This window comes from Balaenoptera borealis, assembly GCF_965194805.1.
Source record: "Balaenoptera borealis genome assembly, chromosome: 15".
NCBI classification, from domain to species: Eukaryota; Metazoa; Chordata; class Mammalia; order Artiodactyla; family Balaenopteridae; genus Balaenoptera; species Balaenoptera borealis.
The window spans coordinates 14836371-14849287 of NC_138871.1; the positions used below are offsets into that span (position 1 = coordinate 14836371).

At 49.4% G+C, this 12917-nt stretch overlaps 1 protein-coding gene across 1 annotated transcript in view; it reads right to left on the reverse strand.

The window, feature by feature from the left end:
• The window catches only part of TCF7L1 (transcription factor 7 like 1), a 161092-nt gene that overhangs the window by 40196 nt on the left and 107979 nt on the right, over window positions 1-12917 (reverse strand). The gene's annotated exons all lie outside the window — the stretch shown is intronic.

Here is a 12917-nt window from a genome sequence, read left to right on the forward strand (position 1 = left end):
CAAGTCATGCACACATCCTGCTGCCCCACTGACTTCCCTGCTCATAGCCAGGCTCGCGGATCCCCCCTCATCTCCCCTGGAGATTCTTGGGCTCAGGAACCACTTACTCGTGCCTTGGGTTGCCACAGCCCTTGGCATAGCACATCATCTGAGAGCTGCTTGATGACTACGGCAGGGTGTTTCAGAGTCAACAGAATCAGAGACACAAGTGCTTCTACCCTCTAGGTGTTGCTTCCCAGCCAGTTCTAGGTGGAAATGCATCTAAAGGTCAAAGGCAATCAGTGGCTATGCTCCTGCGGTCATTACCAGAGACCCTACCCTTGCTGGCCCAGGGCAAGAGCAGTGATAACCACAGCCTTCTGGGCAGGCAGTGGATAGAGCCAGTGGGACCATCTACTGGTAGTGGGTGGTCTAACAGCCGATAAAGACTCCATTTACTTAATACAATAAGACTGATCAAATAAAAAAAATTCACTGATATCATATCTGCTTCCAACTATTTTAACATTTCACCATATAGTTTATGTATTGACCACAACAAATAACGTGGTATATCTTCTGTAGGGCTGGTGGTGGGGGATGATGACACCAGGCTTGTGCTGCCCAGCACTGCTGTGGAACACAGCATTTCTGGAATTCATGTTCTGTCTGGTATTACCATTTAGGTAAGCAGGTAAGTAGGTGCAAAAGCCAAGGATAGCCAACTGTCTGCATAGAAGAGTAAACAGATGTCTTTAAAGATAACATTTACTGGGACTTCCCTGGTGGCGCAGTGGTTAAAAATCCGCCTGCCAATGCAGGCAGGGGACACAGGTTCGAGCCCTGGTCCGGGAAGATCCCATATGCCGCGGAGCAACGAAGCCCGTGCGCCACAACTACTGAGCCTGCGCTCTAGAGCCCACGAGCCACAACTACTGAGCCCACGCGCCTAGAGCCCATGCTCTGCAACAAGAGAAGCCACTGCAATAAGCCCACGCACTGCAACGAAGAGTAGCCCCTGCTCGCCGCAACTAGAGAAAGCCCGCCTGCAGCAACGAAGACCCAAGGCAGCCAAAAATAAATAAATAAATAAATTTAATAATAAAAAAATAACATTTACTGATCAGTTACCTTGTATCAAGCACTGTACCAAACTATTGTATTTCCATGTGTTATTTCATTTAACCCTCATAGCCTTATAAATTTTTTTTTTTTTTCTGCGCCATGTGGCATGTGGGATCTTAGTTCCCCGACCAGGGATCGAACCCATGCCCCATGCAATGGAAGCACGGAGTCTTAACTGCTAGACTGCCAGGGAAGTCCCGTAGCCTTATAAATTGATGCTATTATTGTCCCCATTTAACAGAGGAGTAGAACAGAGAGGTTAAGTAACTTGCCCAAGCCCTGTTCATCCCAAAGGCCACACTCTTAACCCTTTCATTATACTAGTGTTGGAAGAGAAATAAACCACACCTCTCCTCCAGTCCATCCTGGCATTTCTCAGGTAAGGGCACTCAGGCCCCTGGCAGAGCTGGGATTAGAACAACCTAGGCATCCTGGCCCCCGGTTGCCGAAGAGCTAGTGTGGATCAGGTTATTTTTTTCAACCAACATATAACTTATAGGGGAAAATATAAAAATAATTGGAAGGGGATGAAATATTGCTCTAAACAAAGCAATATTATGAATGCCAACAGCAGAAGTCATATAACACACAACAAAGGAATGATTGTATTATTCAAGATTTTGTTTTGGAGAATCCAGAAGCGTTTTTGAGTGTGGCCATAGCTCCACACTGCCCCCTGGTGGTTCCCATGCACACACGGGGAGCAGGCCAGGCCAAGGACTAGCCTGAACAAAGACTTTGGATCAGGATAGATGCCATGTGTACTGAAAACCACATCAGGGAAAGGCCTCAGAAATCCCAGAGGCAGTAAAGATCCTTTGGTCTGGGTACTTACCCAAACAGTTAAGGGAAATCTCTGGGCTCCACTTCCATTTGTATGCAGAATTTGAGGTAAAGAAGTTATGAACTCAGTAATGAGTTAAATACTTTCAGTCTGTCATATTGGCTAAGGCTTTCCCCTTCTTTAGTTACCATGGGCACTTTTTCATACCCTGTTGGTGGGAAAGTAAATTAGTAAAGCTTTCTTGTGCAATTTGCAGGTAGGTATCAAGTCTTCCAAAGGCTTACCACCCCTAGGAATGTATCCTAAGGAAATAATTAAGGATGTGAGCAAAATATAGCTCAAGAATGCTCACTGAAGAGCTGTTTATTACAGCTGAAAGCTATTCAGTACCTTACGCTACGAATATGATATCCTAACTTATGAAGTAGGTGAATATTTATAGACGTGGAAAAGTGTGTATACTGTTAAAATGAAAAAGCAGGATACCAAACATGTATAGCATCCCACTTTTGAAAAAATGTCTTCATATATATATATATTTTTTAATTAATTAACTATTTATTTATTTATTTTTTATTTTTGGCTGTGTTGGGTCTTCGTTTCTGTGCGAGGGCTTTCTCTAGTTGCAGCAAGCGGGGGCCACTCTTCATCGCGGGCCTCTCACTATCGTGGCCTCTCTTGTTGCGGAGCACAGGCTCCAGCCGCGCAGGCTCAGTAGTTGTGGCTCACGGGCCCAGCTGCTCCGCGGCATGTGGGATCTTCCCAGACCAGGGCTCGAACCTGTGTCCCCTGCATTAGCAGGCAGATTCTCAACCACTGCGCCACCAGGGAAGCCCTTCATATATGTTTAGAAGAGAGGTCTGGAAGGATACACATCAGGAGGTGAACTGAACTTATCTCTGGATGACAAGATTATGGGTGTTTTAATTTTCTTCTTTTGGCTACACATATATTGCTTTTAAAGTATAAAAACAAATATAGGCAATGGGAATCGCTTTTTAATTAGAAGTTTTAAAGACAGATAAAACTGATTGGGGGAAAAAAAAAAATCAGTAAAGTCTATATTCAAATCTCCAGTCTCTCATTTCTGAATTTCTAAGGGCTATTTTTCCTCGAGTGGTGTGTCCTGCCACTGACAACTCTCCCCCACCGTCGCCACTAGGGCCTGAAAAGGGGTGATATCAGCCCCTCGAGAATCTCTACTTGTCTCTGGGCAAGATGCGCTGGGCCAGCAGTGACCACCAGCTGCACTCAGCCCCACTCCACAGGCAGTGCCCTTTGACACGCTACTCCAGCTGTTTTCCTTTCCCAACTGAACACAGATGGGTGCCCCAAAGGGGGCAAGTTTGCGTACCATTTCGACCAGAGGGGAAGGGCTGTGGAGATAACCCAGTCTACAGGAGCTCAGACCTCCCTGGGACCTGCCTGGAGGAGCTTGAAAACATTGATTCCTGTCTCCCGTCCCTATCATGTTCTAGGGTAGGACTAGAGTATCCTTATTTCTTTTTTAAAGCTCCCCAGGTGATGCTAAAGTGCACTCAAGAGTTTTCTTCAGCTGCTAACAACCCCTTCCCCCTAAGAACTTTCCACCGTTTCTACCCACTGGGCTTCTCGTTCAAAGATGACCTCCATGGATCTGATCCTGTCCCTTTGACACTCTTCTTATCCCCCAGAGCAAGCATTCACCCACTTACCCTTTAAACATTTTTAAGTGTTTCTTATTGTATGCCAGGTCCCATGTCTCGCCCCTGCCTAAATGCTTACTCAGAACACTATCTTTATTACAGAGAAACCATTATATGGATAAAGTTCAAAGTGGAAGTGTCCAGGAAATATGGAGAATCCACAACCTGAAAGCATCCTTTGCAGGGTCTCACAAATTAACCATCAGGAAGTTAGAAAGGAAATGCCTGCACCATGATTCCTGCTAATGTCACTGGGCAAATTCACCATCACAACCAGTATCCCTTTAACATTCCTACTGGCGTCAGCACAAGACATGCCTTATTTCTGGGTTGGGAGAGGGGCCGCAGCGCATTCCCCGACCTCTCCAACCAAATCGAGGGCTTGGTCTTTATGGAATTTCAAGCATCTGGGCTAGGCTAGTTAGGTTGGGGAAGGGGGATACATTTCAGAGCACGGAAGTCCTAAAAATATTTCTTGAATCTCATGTCATTTCCCAAGTGACCCAGGAGCACACCTACTCTAGCCTGGGCATGAGGCTGCTTGCGGAACTGAACTTTCATAGGCAGCTGTTTGGGGAGCGGGGCTGGGAGGTGATCAGGCCTTGTTCAGGGCCCGCATCTGACGAGCCCAAGATTCCACATTTCTGCCACTTCCTTCCTGAGGCCCTGGTTCCCATCCACTGACTCTGAAAGGTGATCCCTGAAATGAGTGAGAATTCCATCTCCATGTCCCGGGATCCGTGATGCACACAGAGCCAGACTGGCTAAGTGCGGCTCATCTGAACGCTTTTGGTAAGTCACCGGCCAAATTCTCTATTTGATCCACCTTTATTTTCTATGTTACATTCGTAGATGTCCCACACTACTTATTAATTCCTTGAGGCCAGGGATACTCAAATACATGCTGAATTAAACTCAAAGTCATGGTTTGAATGGGTCATTAATTTCTTCCTTCTCAATTTCCATTTTCCTCCCCAAAGAAGGAAAATCAGAGCAGTTGGCCAGCGTCCCACGATTGGGTGGGCCCCTGTGCTGCTGCCATCTCTCCCTTATATTATAGTCTTTGGGGGAATTCCCTGGCAGTCCAGTGGTTAGGACTTGGCGCTTTCACTGCCATGGGCCCAGGTTCAATCCCTGGTTGGGGAACTAAGATCCCACAAGCCGTGGGACATGGCCAAAAAAGAAAAAATTGTATATATATAATAGGCTTTTTATAAAAACCCCAAAACACCCCACGTTGTCCCTTCCACTCCCAAAGCCTCATCCCACTGCCATCTGGCTTCCATGTCACTGACACTGTTCCTGGAAGGTTACTGCTGACCCTCTAACTACAAATTCAATGTCATCTTCCAGCTCTCCTCCCAAAGAAGGCCCTCAGCTTCTGGGACCCCCCTTTCGGCTGGTTCTCCACTTCCCCTCCCACTACTCCTTGGTGTCGGGTCCACCCCTCGAAGGCTGTGTTCTCAATCCTCCTCCCTGCGTAAGCCCGTCCACCCCGGTCAGGACCCAGTGGTGGGCACGCCCTGTGGCTGCCCGTAACCTCACTTCTCATTCCCAACAGCTTCCTCTGCACCTTGACACAGGCAGCTCGATCCCACACAGACTCAGCGAAACCCAGCCCTGATCCAGTTTCCTAACCTCCTACAAACCAGAGCTCTTCTTAAAGCAAAGGGGAACATTTTAACAATTATACCAGGTGTGATGGTTAGTTTAGAGGTCAACTTGACCGGACCACGGAGTGCCCAGATATTCGGTCAGCATTATCCTGTGCGTTTCTGTGAGGGTGTTTTGGGGTGAGATGATTACATTTGAATCGGTAGATTGAGTGAAGCAGATCACCCTCTGTAAGGTAGGTGGGCCCCCGTCCAATCAGTTAAAGGCTTGAGTAGAACAAAAAGGCTGACCTTCTCCTGAAGGAGAGAGAATGTTTCCTGCCTGATGACCTTTGAACTGGGACATCAGCTTTTTTTTTTCTGCCTTTGTACTCAAACAGAAACATCAGCTCTACCTGGGCGTTGAGCCTGTCAGCCTTCAGATGGAAACTACATCATTGGCACTCCTGGGTCTCAGGTCTTTGGTCTTAGACTGAAATTAAACCATCGACTCTCCTAGGTCTCCAGTCTGTTGATTCACCCTGCAGTTCTTGGGACTTGCCAGCCTCTATACTTGCGTAGACACACACACACACACACACACACACACACACACACACACACACACACACACACACACACACACACACACACACACACACACCCTATTGGTTCTGTTTCTCTGGAGAACCCTAACACATCAGACAACAGATATGAACCAGGACGCAAGGTCACTGACTACTTTACAAACCTGGGGACAGTCTTTTCTCCTTCCCTCATCCTTACATCTGACGGAGGACCAAGTCCTGTCCTTCTAACTCTGGACTGTCTCTCAAATCATTCCCTTTCCTCTGTTCTCCTCCTCACTGCCCTGGACCTCTGCAAAGACTCCCAACTGACCTCCTCCTGCCTGTAGCCCTTCCTCGGGCCAGCCCATCCGTCATGCTACTGTTCGCCTCACTGCCTTGCCGAGAGCTCTGGCGGCTCTGTGTTGTTTGCAGAATAAAACCTGCCTGCTCAATGGGCATCAAGACCCTAGCCCCCCCTTCCCACTGCCAGCCACCTGCCCCAGACCTCCAGCAACAACCTCCACCCATGCTCTAGCCACCTCGCCTTACTCTGTTCTCCGAGTGCTTCACTGTCAGGCCCCCGTGCTTTTGGCAAAACCCTGCCATGCTTTGCCAGGGGCTGGACCAAGGCACCCCTGAGGGACCTCGGCTCCCCCCAGCTGCATCCAGAGGATGTGTAGCCGTCACAAGGTACATGAGACAGAGCAACTGAGACCCTTGTTACAGGGCAGACAGGCCTGCTAGTGGCCTCCTGTTATTTCTGGAATTCCAAGTTTGGGGTGAGGACAGGGTATAGTTGAAGCCACAGCAGTAACAAATACCTAGCATTATTCTCCAGTTCCCCACCCTCAGGAGTAATACTCCCTCGGTCCCTGAGTCATAATCCCAAGGGAACCTGCTAGAAGGCAGTATTAGGCATCGGCTCCAGGGACCACAACCCTTACCCTTGCTCTCGAATTGCTTTCGGGGTTCCCAAGAGACCCTAAGGTTGCCGGGTACCCCCATGTGTATAATGGCTCGTTCTTCTGCAGTTTATTCTCATTCTCTTTTGGCAATACTCTCTCCGGGAGTCTTCAAACCTGGATCTCTAACAAGTCCTCGATGAAAGTGCCTGAACGACCCACATCTGTACTGGGCACTCGAGGCACAGTTTCTTCCGAGTCACGTCCCTGAGGCCTGCAGACCACTTTCTCCCTTACTCCACTTGGATTGTCAGAGGCTCCAGGGAACCGAGAGATTTCCTCCCGAGAGGAGGCCCCGAGCTCACAGCATATTCTTTGTAGCTTCGACAACACCTACTTCTACTTGCCCTGATCGCTTAGGTTGGCTTTTGGTCACAGCTAATGCCTATCTTCCTGTCCTTACAAACTCTGTCAAGACACGTGGGTGCTGGTGGAATCAGAGATGGCGCCCACTTCACAACGTCCTCTCCACGCGGGCAGGGAGGTGTCCATGGGCCCGAGCTCACGTGCTTCATAATCCCAAACCCACTGAAAACGTCCTTCCCTTTAACGCCTGCATAGAGAGTGGCCACAGGAGCGGGAATCCAGAGGTCTGGCCTGTGTGATGCGTCTCAGTAGAAACCAAATACCTTCATATACAGGCTTGTGGGCCTTCAGGTATTCTAGTTAACTTTTATGGCGGGTTTGAGGGGATTAAATAATTCTACTAATATTATTAAAAGTAAATTTTACAGCTTTGGCTTTGGAATACACCCCCCCACACAAATACACACACACCAGCAATAATCCCTTAAGTAGTCAAGAACTATAACAATGCTCTTGAGTACACAGTCAACTACCCAGTACTATAAACTACAATGATACTAATTAGAAATGGCAGAAAGGTTATTGGCAAGAAGGAACTCAGAAGACGTATATAGGGCTTGTCACAAGAAGATACGATGATCGAGGGTGAGCAAATGCTTACTAATTGTAACGCAACCCCCAAATCCCAACAGAACTACTTCTACATCCTAGAGTTGAGGACTGCTACTTCGGGGTTTCACCACTTAGATGTACCTCTAACTATGGTACAGGTCACAGCATGATATTCAACACATCTTTTGTCAAATGACCACTGAAACGTCTTTCAACAGGTGTTGACAAATGGCCAGGCCCGTCACATACAATGTTACTTTAAATGATGAATCAGAAACATGGACATCTCTTCTTCAGTTTAAATTCTGGCCTCCCTACCTGTAAAACAAGGCTGGCAACACTGTCTACTGCACACAGCTACACTGAGGATTAAGTGAGGGAATGCGCGTCAAGCGCTAGTGCCTTGTAAGCACTCAATAGCCATTAGCCACCAGCATCGTTTCTTCTTGTTGATGTTACTGTGACACTGTGGACAGAGCAGTGTTTGCCTTAATAAATAAGGGTGAGTTTGCAAGGCTTGTCTCCAGGGACGTCTTTTTTTTTTTGGCTGCACGGCCATGTGGGATCTGAGTTCCCCGACCTGGGGTCGAATCTAGGTCCTCGGCAGTGAGAGCGCGGAGTCCTAACCACTGGACCGCCAGGGGATTCCTGGGGATGTCTTAGTTCCAGGTGCTTCAATGTGCAGTCCAGGAAATGGAGAAGCCAGATAATCCTGTAGTTTGGGGCAGGCCCTGGAAGGTCGGCTGGGGGGGGCACCATCCCTCTCTGAAGCCCCTCCCTCACACGTGCACAATGTCTGGTGACCTGGCCTATGCCCAGGAACACCCAGCCAACCCGCCCTCCCTTCTTTTCCCGGCATTTCACAGCTCTCCACCAGCATTTATTGTCCATTGTTCAGAAAAAAATGAATCAAGCCATGACTTGAGGCTTGAATTCAACTTAAAAAATTGTGTGGTTCTAAAGGTCTCCATCCAAGTTTTTCCCAAAAGACTATTCTCCGAGGAAAAAAAGACAACGAAATGGCTATATCTCAAAAATTTTCAGGCTCCATTATCCCACGGCTCTCCTTACCCCTTGAGACACAATTTTCAATAGTAAACTGGGCTGAAGTTTGAGGGCAAGGCCTGGAGAAGCTGTTTAATTCCTACCACCAAAGACAAACTCGGATTCTTTCACAATTCTCCCTCAGGCTGGCCCTCTGCTTTATAGAGCCAAACCACTGACAGAATAAATGAATGCAAAAAATTTGCCTTACAGCAGCGAACGCTAAGATTTTCTACAGATACAAATTCCCAAGCAAACCCACCCGAAAGATAATAAAAACGAGGATTGGGTTGATTGGGCTTGTTAAAGGCTGGTTGCCTGATTTTCTTTAGGGTCTGAATATGTTTACATGGGGTGGGAGGAGCTTACTGACACAGCAGTTTGAGAAAATCAACACAGGTCCACAGAACATTAGTAATTAGTCTGCAACGAGCTCACCTCTCATTCCACAAATACTTGCTGTGCACCTACCGGGCTCAAGCGCTCTGTGCGGTGACACGGGGACAGAAAGACTGTGGCTTGGGATGGCCTCAGCCCAATAGGGAAGACAGGCCTTGTGCCCTGAGTGATACATGTGAGTAGGTAGTGCAGGCAAAGAGGTGGGATTTGACCTAGACTTTGAAGAATGGAGAGTCTGGGTTGCCACTTGGACAATCTACACAGAGCGGGGGCTCTATTCCAGAACTAGTGTATTAATAAATATGCAAAGGTTCTGAATGGAAAGGATCTGGGACAATGTTTTCTTTTTTTTTTTTTCCTTTAACTTTTTGGGTTTATTTATTTATTTATGGCTGTGTTGGGTCTTCGTTTCTGTGTGAGGGCTTTCTCTAGTTGCGGCAAGCGGGGGCCACTCTTCATCTCGGTGCGCGGGCCCCTCACTGTCGTGGCCTCTCTTGTTGCGGAGCACAGGCTCCAGAGGCGCAGGCTCAGTAGTTGTGGCTCACGGGCCTAGGTGCTCCGCGGCATGTGGGATCTTCCCAGACCAGGGCTCGAACCCGTGTCCCCTGCATTGGCAGGCAGATTCTCAACCACTGCGCCACCAGGGAAGCCCCCAATGTTTTCTTAAAGACAACTATGGAGGGGGCCTCAGAGGTCAGTGGCTGTGACTGGGGAAAAGGGGGCACCCAGGAAGGCCCACCCCTAAGATCTGCGGGGCCCATGACAAGAGTGTAGAGGAAAGCCCATGTGCTGACATATTTAAAACTTAAAACTCAAGCTAACAAACTGTTAAGTATATCCTATCCTCCTGCCTTGACAAATATGCCTTCCTAATTGTTACGAAAAGGCTAGGTTCAAATTTAGAATTCCTAGACTTCTGAGTTCTGGACCAGAATGTGGTGGTGGAGGAGCCTGACCCAGGGCCCCTCCTTTCTCTTCTACCCCCAGTTCCATCCTGTACCATAAGGTTTCAGGACCACACAGGGGAACACCCAGACACCTCAGCCCCAGGCAAGCAAGCAGTCCGCTGGCCCCCCCAGTGTAGGGGTGTGCACACCATACTCAGGGCACACCCAGGAGGAGGGACCTGAGGAAGAGACTGGAGCAGGCCCTGGACTCAGATCACCCCCTAGTTCCTGGGCCCACGGATGCTCTACACCGTGGGGAAGACAGGGGGCGCTGGTGGCAGAATGGGCCCCCTACAGCGGGGGCCCAAGGCAGGGGCCCCTCCTGCTCAGCCTAAGGGTGACACCGAATACGGGGAAGAATTTGATTTGCGGGACGATGAGGCACAGTGTCCTGTGGTTTTGGTTACAATGATGCTAGAGGCTAACTTTTATCCCAGATAATGAATACAACAACATTGGTTTTCACCTAATCCTCTCGCAAGCCTACAAGTTCAGTATTGTTTTTATTCCCTTTTCACATATGAGGAGGCTGAGATTAGAGAGATTTTAATTTTACCAAGGCCACACAGCTAGGGGTGGCAGAGCCAAGATTCGAATGTTAGACTGAGTCTCGTGGCCTAAAAATACAGAGGAAAATCATTTCCCGATCCTGAATCATGGAATCAGAGACAGAAGGAACCATGAAATTCATTATGGATGAATCCTCCCAGTGTGGATCTGCCGGTGGGCAGTGCAGAAGAAGAATCTAGGGTTCTGCCTGCTGGACCATCATCCCCTCTGTGCACTGGGCACAGGCTCCCCAGGGGTGGGGGGAAGCCACCTGGGGCCAGCAGGTGGCCAGGGCCGTCCAGCAGGCATGTCCTGTCCAGAGCCATCTCCGTGGCCCTCTGTGAGCTGGGAAGGTGACTCAGTCCAAGCAGGCCCCTGGGAGTTCTTCCTCAAATTGCTGCTTTGATGTTTTCTCCAAATCCCGAGAGCAAAGTGGCGGGCTGCGGTGGGGAAGCCCCAGAATCCAGCTGCTGTGCAACTTCATTCTGTCTGCAAACGTCGGTGTGGGAGCTCAGACATCCACAGCGCTCCGGGTGCTTGCATGCCCACGCGCTGGGCCCAGAACCCTTGTCCCCACCTTCCCTGCAGCTGTGCCAGCCAGACAAAGCCTTGCAGGTTGGGAAGGAGGATTTCTGTCTTTCTTTCTTTTTTCAAAATTGATCTTTAAAAGCTTTTTAAACGGAGGTATACATTTTATATAGGGAAGTGCCTGAAACCTGTGTGTAGCTCGATGTATTTTTAATATGTACAATATTATGTAAGCACCACCCAGACAAAGATAGAGAATGTTTTACAAGTTGATTGTAGGGACTTCCCTGGCGGTCCAGTGGTTAAGACTTTGCCGCCCAATGCAGGGGGTGCGGGTTCGATGCCTGGTCGGGGAGCTAAGATCCCACATGCCTCGCGGCCAAAAAACAAAAACATAAAACAGAAGCAAGGGCTTCCCTGGTGGCGCAGTGGTTAAGAATCCGCCTGCCAGTGCAGGGGACATGGGTTCGAGCCCTGGTCCAGGAAGATCCCACATGCGGCGGAGCAACTAAGCCCGTGCGCCACAACTACTGAGCCTGCGCTCTAGAGCCCGCGAGCCACAACTACAGAGCCCGTGCTCCGCAACAAGAGAAGCCACTGCAATGAGAAGCCCACCACCGCAACGAGGAGTAGGCCCCGCTCACCGCAACTAGAGAAAGCCCACACGCAGCAACGAAGACCCAACGCAGCCAAAAATAAATAAATGTTTTTAAAAAACCCCCAAAAACAGAAGTAATATTGTAACAAACTCAATGAAGACTTTAAAACTGGTCCACATCAAAAAAAAAAAAAAAAAATCTGTAAAATAAATAAATAAATAAAGATGAGGAAATTGGGGGGGGGGTGGGTGCGAGGTTAGGTGATTTGCCCAAGTCCGCAATTTAAAAAAAAAATTGATTGTAAATTGCAGAAGTGAGCACAGGAACACATTCTCCTTGTAAAGCATTTCCACACCACACGTAAGCTGACCCCCCTCTGGCCACCGCCTCACAGCATTCCCCTCCACACACAAGGCCCCACTGTTATAATTCAGTGTGTCCGGAAGCAGGGGCTTCCCCCTCAGCATTCCCAGGCCTTCAGGCAGCAAAGCAGCCCGGCCAAACAGGTTTGGGGTCTTTCTCCGACAACATTCTCTTCTGCCCACCCCACCCCCCATGCAATTCCTGCAACAGAGAGCCTGTGATTCCCCCACTGAGGAGAGCACAGCTGCCTTCCCGAGCTCCTTCCTGCGGTGTCAGGGGGCGGTGAGGGCCGCAGGGACCTCTCCCCATCCTCCTGTCTTAAAGCAGTCTAACCAGGACCCCTCTGAAGCTTGGCTGCTGCAAACAAAGAGCGGCCCCCGGGGGCCTGGGCTGCTGGGCCTACACAAGGTAGAGGGGACTGGGGGGGGACGCCAGCCCCTGAGAGGTGGAGGCACGTCTAAGCCAGAAACTGCCCGAACTGGTTACATTCCAGCCAGATTAGCACAAGGCCCGGGCCTGCTCCTGAGCCTACCCCTCCCTCCTCTCTGGGACCGTGAACAGGAGGTTTAACTATTTCCCTTCCACTTGGTGTCCAGCTTCACACACACTGACAACGCTCCCTGCTGTTTGCGCATTAACCTTCCATTTGCCAGGCAGCTTCTCAGGGGCTGTGGATTAACACCCTCCAACCCAGACAATGGCCTCCGGGGAGGGATGCAAGGGGCTCAGACAAGGGCTCAGACAAAGGCTCCGGGCCCCAGGCCCAGTCAATCACTGCACAGTAATCACTGCCCACATGCGGTGGGGCTCCTGAGGGTTGGCTGTGCTCCTATAACAAGGTCCTAACTGGGAGCTACCCCCACTCAGTCCGGAT